The 13,427-nt window shown below is 46.4% G+C and overlaps 1 pseudogene; it reads left to right on the top strand.

Annotated features, from left to right (window-relative positions):
- Positions 1-729: 729 nt before the first annotated feature.
- LOC130042744 (uncharacterized protein C9orf40-like) lies at positions 730-2,116 on the top strand (annotated as a pseudogene).
- The last annotated feature ends 11,311 nt before the right edge of the window (positions 2,117-13,427 follow it).

The following is a 13,427-nucleotide window of genomic DNA, read 5'->3' as shown; positions in this document are numbered from 1 at the left end:
AATTTTTCCTAGCCCTGGTTGGGAGTAAGGCACACACTCCAATGTGCACATTACCATTCTTCTTCAGATACTTTGTAAGTAGAGGAATCTATATATTTAGTTGGCAGTAAAAACATTAGACATTGTGAATATTTTAAGTGAAAATGCATTGGATCTACAGATAGAATTGAGATGTGGGATACTTTATATATTTATCTTATTGGGGACCTGAAGTCCCCAATAAGATAAATATATAAACATTCCTGGACCTGAAGTCTAGTTATGGGTAGTTGCAGATTGGAGGAACTAGAGGATATTTAAAAATTCAAAAGCTTGTCCTTTTGTGGGAAAGGGTTACTAAGCCACACCCAGTAATGCTCAGGGCTTTCTCCTGGAATCAGAGACATGAGTTTCCTACTCTCACTATCGGTATTCAATATTGTCCCAGAAGTCATAGCAATTAGGCAGTAGAAGGGGTATTAATCTGCATCCACACTGAAAACCAAACTACCACTATTTGCTGATGACCTGACAGCTTACTGAAAAAACTTTAAAACAGGACTTCCAGGTTGCTCACCATCATCCGGCTGCACCTTGGCCGCCCTGCCCCGGGGCCCGTCCGGGCCTCTGAAGCCGCCCACGGGGCCACTCGTGTCCTGGCCGCCCCCCTCGCGCCTCGCCCTCCGCTCCCACATCTCTTGTGGCTCGGCCACCCGCGCTGGGCGGGTTCCCTCCTTGCCTCCGGGGCACATGGCCAAGCGGCTTGCAGCAGAGTCGCTGCCGTTCCACGTGCCCTGGAAGTGGCTCCTACTCTGTGACTTGCTGTGCTGCAGACCACTCAGCCGCTTGAGTCTTCAATCTGGGGAGGACCCGGCAAAGGTATACAGGAAAGCAGAGAAGTCGGCGCATTGGACAGACAGACACCAACACAAGAGAGGTTAAGTGCTGCAGCTGCTGCAGTTTATTCAATCCAAAGGCTTCCTTCTTAAATCCATCTGACAAAGCATACATTGCATCAGACCCCCGGGGACGTGCTCTGTTTTTGAATCCAAATGTCAATTGATCATCACCAAACAAAGGGGTCCTAGGCTATCGCAACCCTGCAGTTCGTCTTACGTTAATGAACTGTAAAGCACACAAGGGAATGGGAGCATGGGTTTTGCAATGGTCCCATGTTTTTCGTTCTGAGACATGTAGGGGCACGTAGGCCAGTTAGAAGGGACAATGGTCAGCTTAATAAGTTGAAAAATATTAATGTCTTGAATGTTCCCAATAAATGTATAAAATGAGGCCAAGCATTGTATCCTTAGTTTCAATGGTCTACTTTCACAATGACTCCTATCTCTCCAATATCAGCGTACTTCCTCATAGCCTAGTTTGTTACTAACAGCAGCAATGGAGAAGACATTAACTCACTAGCCGCAAGCTATTAATAATATTCTTTAGTAGCAATACCGCTCTTAGTAAGCAGATGGCAAAAGACTGTACGCCAAGCATGTCCGTTGAACTGCCAGGGGGGTCACCGGGAACTCTCAGGCCGCTTTCCTCCTGTTGGGGGACGCTGGCCACAATTCCACCAGCCCTAGGGCTTGAGACTTGCTCTTGCCCTTAATGTAGCTTAACGCTACGCGGGTGATGCCGTAGCCGGTGTGGCATTGCTGGAGGAGTCGCCGCCGCCGCCGCCGCCTCCTCCGCCCTGGATCCTGCCTCCGGGGGGCTCCTCTGCCCTGGATCCTGCCTCCGGGGGGCTCATCTTCCGGGCAGCCCCGCGGCAACCCGGAGCTGCCCCTAAAGTGCAAAATCAAGGGGGGGCCGTGCCCGAGCCCTTAGCGTTGCTCAGCAAGCGCCGAGAGGGCAGGGAGCCGGAGGACCCGGGTGGCAGGGGGAAGGGAGGGGGAGGGTGGATGCTGAGCGCCGAGATCTGGACCCCCGGTGGGCCGCCAGGACCCGGGGGAGGACTGGGGACCTCGCCAGGCCAGCTCAAGGGAGAATTTTGGCAGTATAACACCTTCCAGTAGTGGAGAATCCGTTCCCACCTATTTACCTGGCAGACAGTGAAGCTATAAATGAGGACAACCTGGCAAATGCGAAGCTCCAGGACAAGGATGAAGAGGTCGAGACTGACACGGAATCCTGACAGAAGGAACTAAACTAATGGATTTTTCTGACTCTCAGAAGAAATCCTGTAGTGAATTTAGGTATTCTTATGGAAGAGTTATTTTCCATACTTGATGTGATGTCATTCCCAAACCTGGAAGATGAGGAAAAGGTGTTTTCAAGTTAAATATCTGTGCTCACTGCTGAACCTCCCAACAGAGGTTTTGCCAGGAATCTAGTGCAGTTACCGGGGTAGTATTTTATGTGTGTGTTCCTAAAGAACTTTGTTTAGGTTACAAATTTGATGATACTGATATTATAAGAGGAATTTGGAGAGTTTTGGAAATAGATGAAAAGCATTCAAATATTCCTCTCGTTTGCACCAAAAAGTTTATTTGTGATAACTGAAATAATATTATTTATAATAATTGTTAATAATAAAATGCTTTACAATTTAAAAAAAACTCTAAAACACAAACTTGTTTAGTGAAGTGGAAGGGTAGAAAATCAAAAGCGGTGCAAAACTTAAAACTTGGTCATCAGTATCTGGTAATAGTTTAACATGTGATAATAGGCACATGTGTATAATAAAAGGTTAATGAATGGAAATTGTTGTCTACAATAGTACTTACCCTTACTGTTAAGAATCCCATTCCAGAACAGCCTCCAGCCATGGAAATGATGAATTGGCTAATGAATCTATCTTATTTAAAGCCAAAGAAAGGGAAAGGGAAACTTGACAAAACAATCAACTTAAGTCATTTTTGTACTCACTGAAAAAAAACAGTGACCACTTTTCAGTCTGTCAGTCAGGTTGCTGGTAAACTAACCATCTCATGCCTATTTTATTGCCTGACCCTACTTCCAAACGAGTTGTGACTTTGAGAAAGTGATTAAATGAACAAAGGAGCTCTGTTTGTAGGAATATGTCAAATTTCTCTTGAGATAGATCTCCCGCAAATGAAATGATCAGAAATCTCGGTTGATACAGATGTAATATGTGCTATATAGATATATACACATACAGCTTACATACCCAATAGGCCACAGCCTATTGGGTATGTTAGTTTTGTGAAATCACTTTTAATAAGAACTTTATAATAAAGGCTCCAAGTTAGTTGTGACTGCCTCGGCTCCAATTACGCCATGCTTTTCTAGCCAGAATTGGAACTTTTGAATTAACAGTGATACAATAAATTCAATATTTTGAATATTTTGTTATTGAGAAACTCAGTTCATTCAGAAGATAGGACACAAGAAACTAATTAAAATTGAAACAATTTCAGCCGGACTCCAGAATAAACTGCAAATTTAACAGTCTCTTCTGCCCGATGTCAGCAGCACCAAATATTTGTTAGGCAAGACTGATATGAACCAACACCAATGAGTCAACCTTTGAAAGCCTCTACCTCTCCCTTGAGGCATGTCCTTGAGTCATGCTGATGTTAGTTTTCAGACTGGGGATCACATATTGAATGCCCTAGCCCAGACTTTTTCGTCTATGTTCATCCATTATCCAACTGGAGATATAAATGTGCAAGCTAATTAAATGCAGATTTTCTTGCCTTATATTCTTGAATTTCTTCTAGTCAAGCACAACATAAGGCTTCAGTCTGATTTGGGAGCTTGTAAGACAAGCCAAGTGTAATTCCAGTGACCTAAGAGCTCCCAAACTCCTCCCTTCTAGGCTGAGGATGGTAATGGGGCATGTGGGGGGTGCCTTGTAAATTGCATCATTTATGGGCACTTTCTTTCCTTCCCTGAATCCACTTTTGACTGCCACTTCACCAAGGTTTAGAGCAACCGAACAAAAGATATAACAGGGCATAGTGTCATGTTCCTGTCCCACCTACTCAGATTTCTTCTCTGGGATAAACATAGATTGAATACTTGGAAATTTGTGAACAGATAGTTTACTTGGCATGGGGCTTAAAGAATCCACCTGTCGGGCATATGGTGCCACCAGCAGGTCAATCTGTACCTGTGAGCTGAGTGCATCAGCAGCCTGATGGCAATGTCAGATTTTAAGATACCCCAAAATTGGTGCTGTGCCTTTGGCCAGACCCCAAAAACTTGGGGCAAAGTTTACCAAGAAAGTCACTATCAATCACATCACAACCATCCTGTTATTCGTCAATTACCTCAAGCAGGCCCCAGTAACATCTCCTTCGTCCTAGCCCTGAGATTTTTAAATCGTGCCATATTCAAGGCTCTTTCAGAGTTAGGAGAATGAGACCCTTCATTGTTACTGGTATTTGGCATATTGGGTACGCCACGGGGAGTTTGCCAGACTCTGCCATGTGGGCAGGTTACATTCGGTAGCCTGCCAGTTTGTCCGAAGTAGGAATGAGATGATAAGATGCCGTGAGGCCACGAATGCGGCCGCGCTTCCGGGAGCTGGGTTTTCTAGTCTCTGAGTCTTGGCCATTGATGGGATTACACGGCACCAGGGGGCTAGGTGGTGGGTGTGACCCCCCACCTACTGGAATTTGGAGGATCTGGTTGGAGGATGCTCAGCCCCGATCTGAGTAGGCTTGGAGATCTCAGCCCGGGATCCGCATGCCTTTGTTCCTCTGCTGGTACCTTCATGTGTGTGGAGAGTGGTCTCAGCATGGTGGTGGCTGGTTCTGGAGGTCTTCGGCTGCCGGAGCCCTGGTCGGGGCAGGCAGGAAAACTCAACCCACTGCCCTCCAAGAAACCCCGGTGAGGACAGCCAGTCGCAAGGGCAGGAGACTGCGCTGTTCTCTTCCGGGAGCTGGGTTTTATAGTCTCTGAGTTTTGGCCGTTGATGGGATTACACGTCACCAGGGGGCCAGTTGGTGGGTGTGACCCTCGCCTACTGGAATTTGTAGGATCTGGGTGGAGATCAAGAAAGTAAACCACTAATAAAGTAAACGGCCAAAAGTTGGGTATGTGGGAGACACACCCACAAACCACCTCCGGCTCAGCTATATAATTGGAGGCATCGCCTCTCTAGTTCCCGATAGAACTGCTTAATGGCCATGATCCCAGAGTCTCAGAAACGAGTCTCAGAACCTAAGGCTTTAGGCAGAAATGCATCCTGTTCCTGCAGTAGGTTACTGGTGCCAGGCAATTCCAGATGGGAAAAGGTTTTGTGCCTTGGCGTGTTTCCCCTGGCGGCCTGGTGACCACCACCACTGGACAGTCAGGTTTGAGCCTGCAGTGACGAGACCCACGGGGCCTCACTACATGGGGGGTGGAGCCGACTCTTTCTCCCCATCCCAACATGACCCTGAGTCGCCGCCTCCAAACGGCCTCTCTCTCTCCTGATCAAGCTGATTAATAGCCATGATACAGGAGACTCAAATCTTGAAACAAATCTTGAAACCCAGTGGCTTTTAGTAGAAATGCATCTGGACTGCATACAAGATGGCCGCCGGCTCAGAGCTTATTGGGAAACCAGGTATGAGCCGGCAGTGAAGGGGCAACTGCAGTATCATGGAAAGGGCAGTCTCATGGGAAGGAGGGCGGTACGGGCTCATGCTTCACACCCTACCGAGGTCACAAGTTGCCCACCAGAAGCGTCTCTCTGGCATGGCCATGGGTCCAGAGGCAAAAGGACTTAATCTAGAACCCAGCAGCTTGTGGCAGAAAAGTGAATGGACCATGAGTTAAACTTCGGTGCCATGCCTCCCCGGGAGGGAAAGGGTGTTGCTCCCTTCTGCCTTTTCCCCCCCTGGCATGAAGGTAGCAGCCACCCTAGAGCTTATTGGAAAGCCAGGTATGAACCGTTGGTGAAGAGGAAACTACAGTCTCATGGGAAGGGGGACAGTACCAGCTCGTCCTTCACGCCCTACCGAGGTTAAGAGTTGCCCCCCACAAGTGGCTCTCTGGCACAGCCATGGCTCCAGAGGCAAAAGGACTTAACCTTTTGTCTAGCAGCAAGGTGGCCATAACACCAGGCACACAAAAACCAATCTCGTAATTATCTGGCTCTTTGCAGAAATCCAAAATCGTGGCCGCATGACATATGATTCTCATAACCAGCTATAGAAAAACAAAATATTTCACAATACCTTTTTAGCAATTAGGATTGATTGGGGGGAAATTCTAAGCAATAATGGTGCATCTTTTGTCAAAATAATGAATGTAATCAATATAGAGAAGTGTTAAGTAGAAATCATCTGCCTCACAGGCATTTGGAGAGGCAGGAGGAGGGGGTATACTGGGGTTCTTGGTGGTGAAAAATGAGTACTGGTGAGGGAAAAGATGTTTGATTATTGTATGACCAAGAATTAAACCTGAAAGCTTAGTAACTTTTCCCACAGTGATTCAATAAATAAATATAAAAAGAAAAAATAATAAATTATGGTGGATTTCATGCCCAATTCAATCAGCTAATCAGTGGCTGAAAAAATAGCAGTACTCCTACAAAAAAAATCCACCTGTTTCCCACCTCCCTAAATATCCCTCATTTACTCATCTTTGCTGATATCCTCAAGATTGGAAAAGGGAGAGGTCAAGTTTGGGGAACATCAACATGTCAGAAAGAAAACTGGTTGTAATGGCCATTTAATAAATTTACTCCTTGGAGAAAGAAGACATATCCTTAAGGGCAGATAGCATCTATTCTAATCAGCGTTTCCAAGGGCAAAATATCTTCTTCTCAACTGTGGAGCCAGGACCCATCACTCCCAAACTTTCATCCATTGCTGTAGGGGTGTGGCACAGATGGCCCGGATGCTTCCTGAGCTTGAACAGGACAGTGTCTAGCCTTGTCCTACCTTCGCAAACCTGCCCTCAAAAGTTGACTAACTTTCAAATTAAGAAGGCTGACGAAAGCCAGACCCTGTGATGGGACATTCAGACATTAGTTTGTTAAAAATGATTTTTTGCTCTTGTGTAATTATAATATTATGACAAGTAGTATTTGGAACAAAGATCTAACTCACAAAACCACTGCCAACTTCTCCCCATTCCCACTTTTTCAGGGAGTCAAAGTACATACAGAAATGAGAGATAGAAACCCCATAATAACTCACAGCACAGACTTTGCATAATGACAGAATATTATATTCTAATATGCATCAAAGTTCTAGTCAAAAACCTTCATTTCCTCTACTTTCCATATAAGGAAACTATTTTAATGTTTCCCAGACAAGAGACCACTCCTTGTGAAACAGTGCCTTGGGCAGTGCTGATAGTGTCTCTGGGCCCCAGGGACTCTTGGTTCAAGTGCACAGGGATGAGCTGTGGGCACAGTCGTCTTGAGGATAGGGGCCTTGCAATTTATCCTTTCTTTTCCGTTTATAAAATTTACTTTTTTAATGTGCTCTCGGTCTCCTGTTTTCGGCTTTGGGCTACCTTGGTTGAATCGGGTCCTGTGAGAATGTGAAGCCCTATAAGCTTTGTAGTCTATTAGTTGCTTGTGCTCATTTAAATTATCCATATGTGCTACTTTCTCCTCGAGTATCTGTCCCACAGCTGACATTAGTGCCTTGGCCTCGGGTATCTGATTATCCATCATCCGCCTGCTTTGGCATGATCGTTGCCAGTTGGCAGAGCCTAATGCAGGTTGACATTTTTGTAGAGGATCCTGGTGCTTGCCTTTCTTATTTTTAAAAAGGCCTTCAAAAAATAACTTGATTTTTAAGAAAGAATTTTGTGGCTGAACTTCTTTTTGTAAGCATTTGCTCTCAAGAGATTTCCCTGTTGCCTCCTTAATTGGAAATTTTGGTATCCTTTGTCTCACTTGAGGGGTCTTTGGTTCTTCGAACCTTTTTTCATTTAGGGGGCTGGGATATTTACATTGACATGTGAAATTACCGGGGCTCCTATGTCCTAGTGTGTTCCTTTGGTCTCTTTTTAAGACACCGAGAAATGGGCGAGCTAACGGGTCTCCAGTAGGGTTTCTTGTGATGTGGTAGTGAGGAGAACAAGAAGGCAAATCCTGTGCTCTCTGGAGAACCTGTTTGGGATGTTTGAGCACACTTGTGGCACCTGTGGGAAGGCATGGACCTTCAGGATGCTGGAAAATTGATGATTCAGGGAATAATGGGTCTGGACTTGTTTGTGAATATTCATTAACCCTCTTGGGCATATTTGTAATATTGGTTGTTTTTTGCAGACACGATTCCAGTGTGGCTTTAGTCTGCGATTGAGACTCCTTGTCCTTGTCCTCGACTGTCCCTATCGTCTCTTCGGCTCTCAAAGTTTCTAACTTCATCGCCATGGTTTGTTCCCTATGGCAAGGATCCCGTGACACCCAATTGCTGCTCTCCAACCTGGATCCATTCCTGGAACTTGGACTCGACTCTGAGCTTTCCCTCTCAGCGCTACCTACAGAACCACTCTGCCAGTGTCTGGCCCTGAGGCTGGATGGGAAGGAATCAGTTGGCGGCCTATCTTTAGTGGACCCAGACAAAGATATCCCCGTGGAGCCATGGTTGCCAGCAAATGAGCGCTCTCTGCACTCCTTCTGGATTTTCTCAGACACAGGAGAGGGTGCCTGGGCTGGCCTCTCTGGACTAGAAACTTCTTTATGTTTTAGCTCCTCTCTTACCTGGTTCTGTGGAAATTCTCCCTGAAAGTTCACACACTTGACCCTTGAGTGTGTCCCAGAGGCACAAGGGGTTGAGTGGGGAGATGCAAAGTTCAGGTTGTGTGAAGGTTGACCCTTCTGTAAGCGAAAAAGATTGATGGCTTTGATTAGCTTGTGTGGTAGCCTCCACCTGTGTTTGACCCAAGACCTAATAATATGTTCTTCTAGGAGCAATCGTGTTAATGAGTCCAGGAACTCAGCTCTCTCAGAAGTATTTCTACAGTTTTCACACTGTGTAAAGATTTGGGCGTTCTTCCTTTTCAAGTGGCTGCCAGGAATCCAGCCAGCATCACTCACTGCAAGGCAGGATTGAGGCACTCCGACGGGGATTAAATCTTCATAGATCTTGCCAAACTTCCTGACCAAATGGTTTCTCAGAGTTCGCTCTATGTTCGCATTTAAGGTCCTTGATATGTCACGTTCAGATTCACTGCTGGAGAGACCTGAGTCAGAGTCTGAATCCTCACATTTTGCCACCAAAGTCTTCTCTGGGGAACTTCCTGAGTCTTTAGACCCAGGACCCTGGGCCAGATACTTGCTGTGCTGTGCACTGTTGCTGTTTTCACCAGTCAGTGCAGAGGCTTTTGAGTTGCCAGCCTTACCCTCCACCTGGCCTGTCGAGTCTCTAGTTCCCTGCTGCTGTTTCAGTTCGAGACTGTCTTGGATCTTGTGGGACACTTCCCACTGGTGTTGGATGATCCACTTCTGCAGGTGTTTCTCCAGCTGCTGCCGGAGTTCAGAACTGACCGGAAAATATCCGGGAAGAATAGAGGACACCAAATTATCCTCAGGAGAGCTGGAACTGCAGACACTAAAAATTTGCTGAGATCTTTCTGCTGCAGGAGACAAACTCCACCCACTTTCCGACTCCTGAAACAAGGACCATTTTGGCTGTGGACTACCGAATTGAGTGAGGAATTTTTCTTTATGTTCTGCTAAAGAAACAGCACTTTCACAATCTGTTTTCTGGAGTAAAGAAAGTGGTGGTATGTTTTGGAGAGTAGGTTTGGCCTTAATCTGAACTAAAGGAGGAGGCTGGCACTCACTTAGGTGTCCACTTAAGTGTTGTGTATGACCCCTTAGAGGGGATCGTGGTTTTGCCTGGGAAAATAGTGGGGAGATTTTTGGATGCATTTTCCCTGGGGAGGTACCCAATATGCCATTAAAGAGGAGAGAGGATGAATGCAATCCTGAAGAGTTCTTGGAGAGCCAGGCAGTACCCACTAGCGATTCACTGTGCAGAGAGGGAAGACCCCAGAAAAACTGTGACACACATTCGTGATACACATTGTTACCCATGTCCTTGGGGTCTGGGCGTAGTTGAGAGCTGGGAATCTGTTCTGACTGGCCTGTGGTGCTCCAGGATGGAGATGCAGCTTGGGTCTTCATCCCCAGAGAATATATGTGGTTGTCTGGAATTGTTGGTTCTAAATTTGTTCCATTTTCTCTGATAGTGTTGATGTCTTGCTCTGATCTTGATCCCATGTTCTCTGGTTTGATTAATGAGAGACTCTCACAGTCTTTCTCCCTGTTTGTGGGCCCTCCACAGCACAATCCGCCAGAGGAGGGACTGGAAATATGTTCATGCTGGGACTCCTGGGGAGAAGGTGTGGAGAGGCACAAGGACAAGGTTTGGGCTGTTTCCTTGCAGGAGGAAAAGGTCGACACTGGGCAGATTGAGTGTCCAATGCCTGAGATGATTTGGGGCTGAGAAGCTGGCCAACGGGGATATAGGGAGGAACTCTGTGGCACAGCGGCCAGTGGAAGTGCCGGTGAGTGCCAGTGACTCTGAGTTGGTCTCTCCCATTGTGATGCAGGACTAGCCAGGAGAGTGGGAGGAGAGGTCCCTGAATCAGGCAGGTGTACTGGGGGGCGGGAGAATGTGAGTTGATAAGAAGGGCATCCCAGTGGAAGCACAGTTGGTAGCTCGGAGTTCCTCTCAGATAGATCTGAAGTACGAGAGACTACCTCTGTTTGGGGGCCTGTTGGAAAGATACAGAGGTGCCTTAGAGTGTGCTCTGTCAGAGGAGCTGTGGGTGTCACTGGAGATTGAGCAGGAACGTGCTGTCGTGACAGACTCTGAGTTCCTGCAGACACTGCTTTGCACTCCTCGCCAGGCTTGTGTTCAACAGGAATTGGACAATGGCTGCCCTTGGCCTGGCACATCCACTCCATGCTACAGGAGACAAGAGGCAAAGGGTGTGGTGTCAGGGAGGATGGCGAAGGGTGAGCAGCCGTGAGAACCTGCAGCCCAGGGCCCCTCCACTGCCCCCACATTTATCTGACATCTTCACTCCAAGGGCATCTTCCCATTTGGTATATGACTCGATCCACTCCTAGATCTGCCCCAGGCCAGTAGCCATGGGGTTACACCATAGGCCCTGGGATGAACAACAACACAAGAAGGGAAGGGGAGATGCTTTACCTTTGTGGACGTGCAGTCAGGTTCCAGGTCCTCTCCAATTTTTTCAGGTCAACTGGAAAGGGGAGGACGGAGTCATGTGAGAAAAGGAAGAGGCAAGAGCTCTTTCAGGATGTCACCACCTCATCCCTCTGGGGTGACCCAAGGGATTAGGTTTTTTAGCCCAAGATTCAGTGTCCGAAGGCATGTAATTTCTCTCGAAGGAGATTATGTTTAGAATTAATGAAACAGAAAGGGCAATCTGAGTGGAATCTGAGTAAGGTTGAACCAGCTGTGTTCAGCCACCCTCCTCCCGTTGCACCTAGAGTTCTCGCCTCCCTATTCAAATATGATTATTCCACTGCAACCCACACATCCCACTGGGCAAAAAACCACTTCCTTTATTCCCAGGCTACCACTTGCCTAAGAATCAAGACATACTTGATTTAATCTTCTTCCCTGGATACTGAGTGATGGGTTCTTTCCCAACACCCTCAGACCAAGGAGCGGGACTATTAGAACAGGAGAGATGGAGGTTACCTCCGAGGGATCTTGGGATGAAAAGCAGAAACTTACCATTCAGAGCCTCAGCTTTCTTCGCCTTCTTGTTCCTCCCTTTAGGCTCTTTTTTAAGCTGAAAGATGAGGAAAATAAGAGAGCACTAGGACACAATCTCACTCTCCTCCAGGCAAGTTTTTGCATTACTGTTCTTTAACAATCTGACTAAATCTCATGAGTGAAGATTTATGTTTTTCTCTTTTAGTCTTCTTAAAGCAAGTAAACTATTTTTTGTTTGAAGACTGGAACGGGTGCGTTTTCTTGGTCAGAAAGATAGTACAGCATTTATGAAGTTTGCTTTGCACATGGTCAACCTGGATTAAGTCCCCAGTGACCAGCCTGGTTGAAGGTAAGCTCAGAGCTAGGAGTAAACGCTGAGCATTGCCAGATGTGGTTACCCCCCAAAAATTTTTTTTAAAAAAAGATTTTTTTCTATGTGTGAATATTTAGGAATATCTTCCTAAAAAGAAATTAACACTATGTCCCTCTGGGGGAAATCCTGGGGATTAATAAAAATCACTGTACTCTACTCAGTGAATACCCATATTGTTAGATATATAGGCCTGTCTGAAATATCAGAACCCTGCTTTGCTGAGGCCAGAACATTCCTGTAGACTGTGTAGAGGTTCATTACTGCCCTTTGACCAGCTCTGACACAGGAAAACATGACCCTGAGGCACCAGCCACAGTAAAAGAAGGAGGCAGTAAGGCAGACCTAAGGGCCCCGTCCTCCTGCAGAAACTGCAGTAATCAGTGGTTGACTTGGTCACTACCTTCCTGGCTTGGCCCTCGACACTTCTACCGTACCTGAACATGCCTACACCTGGTCTACATCTACAGACAGAAATCTATGGATCCATTCTAACTTTCCCCTGGTTCAGCTTAAACCTAGGAGAATGATGTTTCTTCTCCCCCTCCCCCACGTAACTCCCCTCCCAACACCAAGACTTTCTATCTAAGGAATATTTCTGGGTCATTTTCAAAAAGTGGAAGTAAATAATAAAAGACATAATTCATTGCTGTTGACTGAGGCTTCCTCACTTACCTTCCTGACATTTCTGTTCTTCCTACATTGTGGTATGGCTGGTTCACTCGGTAAGAAAGGGAGTAAGAGAAGGAAGATCGCTACTCCACACATGATGCCAAGGATGACATCCATCACACTGGATGAGAGACCGAAGCTCATCCAGCAAGCAGTAACACTTTCCATCTTCTAATCACACTGCTGCCCTCAGGCAACTGAGTGCTGAGGGCTCTCGTGGACAGACTCAATTGAGCATCACAGAACTGTAGCTCTGTCATAAAGAGCTCCTGATGATGGGAGGAGGGGCAGTAAAATAGACATCAGCATCAGTCCCTCCCTTCTACCCACACCTTCAGACCTCCCTACATTCAGAATTTTTTGCACCCCTGCTGCCATTCTGTCAGAGAGGCCTTAACAAATGTTCAATTCATTCCACTTAAAACCTACATACCACCTGGTTTTCCATTGTTCCTAGAGATCTTGATTGCTGGCCCAGGAATCCCATGACCTTTAAACAACTCAAGTTAGCATTGAAATTGAAGTTATATCCCAGAGACTTTTATTCCTAGGCTATCCTCAACTCAAAATTTCCCACATTATATTTTTCCACAAATTCAGGAGCCAAACTTAATGTCCTTTATTTACAAGGGCAGTGAGCTGGAGCAATAGCACAGCGGGTAAGTCATTTGCCCTGCAACGGCCAATATGGCCTACCCGAGTTCAATTCCTACACCCCTCTCGGAGAGACCAGCAAGCTACCGAGAGTATCTCGCACACAAGGCAAAGGCTGGCAAGCTACCCGTGAC

The sequence above is a fragment of the Sorex fumeus genome, unplaced genomic scaffold (genome assembly GCF_029834395.1).
Source record: "Sorex fumeus unplaced genomic scaffold, SorFum_2.1 ptg000109l, whole genome shotgun sequence".
NCBI classification, from domain to species: Eukaryota; Metazoa; Chordata; class Mammalia; order Eulipotyphla; family Soricidae; genus Sorex; species Sorex fumeus.
Note: the sequence above shows the minus strand (reverse complement) of the source record. Positions and strands in the feature narration are given on the sequence as shown.